Here is a 5,417-nt window from a genome sequence, read left to right on the forward strand (position 1 = left end):
GTTCTGCTATATGCCTAATAAGGATATGTATGCTTTTCTTTTTTTCACTTCATTTTCTCTTAGTTTTGATGCTTGCTTAGGGACAAGCAAGATTTAAGTTTGGTGTTGTGATGACAAGTCATCATATACCCATTTTTCAAGCTAATTTCACTTGTTTCACTAGCCTTTATGCACTTTCTTGCATCCTAAGTAAGTAATTTGGAATGAAAATGCATGACTTCTTTAAATCAAACAACCACCATTAAATTGATGCTAAATCATGAGGTTTGAGCTAAAATTTATTGATTTTTAATGAATTATAAACCTTATGAGTTTAGAGATACTTTGATTGGTTGTTTTGGTTTCTTGTAGGTGAAGAAAGGAAGAAAAGAAGAAAAACATGGCTTAAGAAGTGTGGCCAAGAGATGAGAAGTGTGGTGCAACATAGAAGGAAGAAGCAAACACTGCCCTCCACAAGAGCACATTGCCCTCCAGGAGAGCAGCATAATGAACCAAGCCTTAAAAGCATCACTGCCCTGCCCACAATAAGGGCGGAGCACAATTCTATGCCAAGGACCAAAGGAAGCAAAAACTCTGCCCTGCCTTCCTCAAGAGCAATATCGGGCTTTCATGAAAAATAATTCAAAGGAAATTGCTTCCTAGTGTTTCCTATGGGTTTCGAACCCAAGAACAAGGAGGAAAGGAGTAGCGCTCAAACACAAGGAAAATAAGCAAAAATTGGCTTGCTTTCAATCTCCAAGAATCGAACACGGCACCATGAGGAAGCAAGGAACTAGGCGTTACTTTGGTGCCAAGAAAACCAAGGAAATAGGAGCAGCGTGTGCCTCCACCAAGTTTCAAACTTGGGACTTCACCAAGTGGCAACATTGCCCTGCCATCCACAAGGGCAGGGCAGCTTTTTGTGGTGCATGGCCAGCGCACGAATTGGCACGGGCTTGAGCACTTGGCACGCAACATGGACGCACGGGCAGCAAGTTAAGGCGCACCATGGCGACACTGCCCTGCCCTCCACAAGGGCAGGGCAACATCCTGACGCAGCACACGCACGCACGAGGCTTCATCACACAATTTCCCTGCTCTGCCCTCCACAAGGGCAGGGCAGCCTCCTGGAAGCTACTTTCTCATGGGCTGAAAATTGGATTAAAAATCCAATTTAATTCATTTCTTCACCAAATCAAAAGCCCATCCACATTCCAAAATCCAAGAATAGAAAGTGTATAAATAGGAGATAGTTTGATGTAATTAGGACCTTCCTTTTGATTTTTGAATTTTCACATCTTTAGACTTGATTTTTCGTTGAGAGCTTAGAACTGAGATTTTAGAGAATTGAGAAGGAGAATTGATCTCTCTTCTTCCTTGTTCTTGCTTGAGCATTTTTACTTCTCTTGTTTGAGTCTTGGGTGTGAAGAATTGAGGAATTTCTGTCTCAATCTCCATTCAAGATCTCTTTAATTTCCCTTCTGCATAATTGAGTTCAATTACATTTCCTTTACTGCTTCAATCTTCAATTTCTCTTTAATTGCTTTGTGAACTTGGATCTGGGAAGGCAATTGAGATCTAGACTTTGCTATCTAGTCTCTGGAGTCCTGAGATCCAATTTTCATTTTGGTTCTTCTGCTGAATCACTGCTGCAATTTAATTTCCATTTCTGTTTAAGATCTGGCAGAATTCAAATCATCTCTTGCTTTGATAATTGCTGCAATTTAATTTCCCTTGCTTAAATTCTGAATTCCCAGTCCTCAACTCCCTTTTTTCATTCAAGCAATTTATATTTCTTGCACTTTAAGTTACTGCAATTTATATTTCTTGCACTTTAAGTTTCAGTCATTTAATTTCTTGTTGTTTAAGATTCAGCACCTTTACTTTCAATTCTCTTTAATTTCTGCAATTCTTCCTTCTCCCTTTACATTCTCTGCTATTTACTTACTGTTGGATGCAAAATCACTCAACCAATACTTGATTCGCTTGACTAAATCAACCACTGAACAAAAATTGCTCAATCCTTCAATCTCTGTGGGATCGACCTCACTCCCGTGAGTTTTATTACTTGATGCGATCCGGTACACTTGCCAGTGAGTTTTGTGTTGGATCGTTTTCCACACATCACCAGGCATGGCCGAATGGCCAGCCCCCATGAAAGACCGAATGGTCAAAAGAACTAGATAGTCCAAGACATCTAATAAACTAGTAAAAAGTTCTATTTATACTAAACTAGCTACTAGGGTTTACAGAAGTAAGTAATTGATGCATAAATTCACTTCTGGGGCCCACTTGGTATGTGCTTGGGCTGAGCTTGATCTATCCACGAGCTGAGGCTTCTCTTGGAGTTGAACGCCAAGTTGTAACGTGTTTTGGGCGTTCAACTCTGGTTCGTGACGTGTTTATGGCGTTTGCTTCAGAATGCAGCATGGAACTGGCGTTGAGCACCAGTTTACATCGTCTAACTACAAATAAAGTATGTACTATTATATATTGCTGGAAAGCTCCAGATGTCTACTTTCCAACGCCGTTAAGAGGGCGCCATTTGGAGTTCTGTAGCTCCAGAAAATCTATTTTGAGTGCAGGGAGGTCAGATTCCAACAGCATCAGCAGTCCTTTGTCAGCCTCTTATCAAAGTTTTGCTCAGGTCCCTCAATTTCAGCCAGAAAATACCTGAAATCATAGAAAAACACACAAACTCATAGTAAAGTCCAGAAATGTGAATTTTCCATAAAAATTAATGAAAACATCCTTAAAAGTAGCTAGATCATACTAAAAAATACCTAAAAATAATGCCAAAAAGCGTATAAATTATCCGCTCATCACAACACCAAACTTAAATTGTTGCTTGTCCCCAAGCAACCGAAAATTAATTAGGATAAAAAGAAGAGAATATACTATAAAACCCAAAATATCAATGAATATTAGTTCTAATTAAATGAGCGGGACTTGTAGCTTTTTGCTTCTGAACAGTTTTGGCATCTCACTTTTTCCTTTGAAGTTTAGAATGATTGGCGTCTCTAGGAACTTAGAATTTTAGATAGTGTTATTGATTCTCCTAGTTAAGTTTGTTGATTCTTGAACACAGCTACTTTTATGAGTCTTGGTCGTGGCCCTAAGCATTTTGTTTTCCAGTATTACCACCGAATACATAAATGCCACAGACACATGACTGAGTGAACCTTTATAGATTGTGACTCAGCTTTGCTAAAGTCCCCAGTTAGAGGTGTCCAGAGCTCTTAAGCACACTCTTTTTCTTTGGATCACGACTTTAACCACTCAGTCTCAAGCTTTTCACTTGGACCTGCATGCCACAAGCACATGGTTAGGGACAACTTGATTTAGCCGCTTAGGCCTGGATTTTATTTCCTTGGGCCCTCCTATCCATTGATGCTCAAAGCCTTGGATCCTTTTTACCCTTACCTTTTGGTTTTAAGGGCTATTGGCTTTTTCTGCTTGCTTTTTCTTTTTCTAAAATTTTTTTTCGCCACTTTTTTTTTTCGCAAGCTTTTGCTATTCACTGCTTTTTCTTGCTTCAAGAATCAATTTGATGATTTTTCAGATCATCAATATCATTTCTCTTTTTCATCATTCTTTCAAGAGCCAACAATTTTAACATTCATAAACAACAAGATCAAAAATATGCGCTGTTTCAGCATTCATTTAGAAAACAAAAGGTATTGTCACCACGTCAATATAATTAAACTAAATTCAAGGACAATTTTTGAAATTTATGTACTTCTTGTTCTTTTGAATTAAAAACATTTTTCATTTAAGAGAGGTGAAGTATTTATGGAATTTATTCATAGCTTTAAGACATAGTTACTACATACTAATGATCATGAAGTAGAGACACAAAACATATATAAAACCGAAAAAACAGAAAAAATAAGAACAAGGAATGAATCCACCTTAGTGGCGTCTTCTTCTTGAAGGACCAATGATGTCTTTAAGCTCTTCTATGTCCCTTCCTTGCCTTTGTTGCTCCTCCCTCATTGCTCTTTGATCTTCTCTAATTTCATGGAGAATGTCGGAGTGCTCTTGATGTACCACCCTTAATTGATCCACATTGTAACTCAAATCTTCTAAGGAAGTGTTGAGTTGTTCCCAATAGTTGTTGGGAGGAAAGTGCATCCCTTGAGGCATCTCTGGGATTTCTTGGCGATGAGCTTCTTCATGCGTCTCTTGGGTTCCATGAGTGGGCTCTCTTGTTTGCTCCATCATTTTCTTAGTGATGGGCTTGTCCTCCTCAATGAGGATGTCTCCTTCTATGATAACTCTAGCTGAGTAACATAGATGGCAAATAAGATGAGGAAAAGCTAGCCTTGCCAAAGTAGAAGGCTTATCAGTTTTTTGTAGAATTCATGGGAGATGACTTCATGAACTTCTACTTCCTCTCCATTCATGATGCTATGAATCATGATGGCCCGATTCACAGTAACTTCAGATCGGTTGCTAGTGGGGATGAGGGAGCATTGGATGAACTCCAACCATCCTCTAGCCACAGGCTTGAGGTCCAGTCTTCTTAGTTGAACCGGCTTGTCTTTGGAATCTCTTTTCCATTGAGCTCCTTCCACACATATGTCCATAAGGACTTGGTCTAACCTTTGATTAAAGTTGACCCTTCTAGTGTAGGGGCGTGCATCTCCTTACATAATGGGCAAGTTGAACGCCAACCTCACATTTTTCGGACTAAAATCTAAGTATTTCCCCCGAACCATTGTAAGATAGTTCTTTGGGTTCAGGTTCTTACTTTGATCATGGTTCCTAGTCATCCATGCATTAGCATAGAACTCTTGAACCATTAAGATTCCAACTTGTTGGATGGGGTTGGTTAGAACTTCCCAACCTCTTCTTTGGATCTCACGTCGGATTTCCAGATACTTATTTTTCTTGAGTTTGAAAGGGACCTCGGGGATCACCTTCTTTTTGGCCACAACATCATAGGAGTGGTCTTGATGGGCTTTGGAGATGAATCTTTCCATCTCCCATGACTCGGAGGTGGAAGCTTTTGTCTTCCCTTTCCCTTTTCTAGAGGTTTCTCCGGCCTTAGGTGCCATCAATGGTAATGGAAAAACAAAAAGCTTGTGCTTTTACCACACCAAACTTAAAATATTGCTCGCCCTCGAGAAAGAGAAGAAAGAAAAGAAGAAGAAGAAGAGAAAATATGGAGGAGAGTGGGAAAGGTGTATTCGGCCAAGAAGGAGAAGAGAGGTTTGTGTTGTGTGAAAATGAAGAAGAATGGAGGGGTTTATATAGTGAGGGTTGAGGGAGTAGGTTCGGCCATTTAGGGTGGGTTTGGGTGGGAAATAAATTTGAACTTTAAAGGTAGGTGGGGTTTTTGGGGAATAGTGGATGGGTGTGAGTGTTGAAGGGGGGTGATTGGGAAGAGAGATTAAGGTGATTGGTGAAGGGTTTTGGGGAAGAGTGTTTATTAG

Source organism: Arachis hypogaea, chromosome 4 (genome assembly GCF_003086295.3).
Source record: "Arachis hypogaea cultivar Tifrunner chromosome 4, arahy.Tifrunner.gnm2.J5K5, whole genome shotgun sequence".
Taxonomy (NCBI): Eukaryota; Viridiplantae; Streptophyta; class Magnoliopsida; order Fabales; family Fabaceae; genus Arachis; species Arachis hypogaea.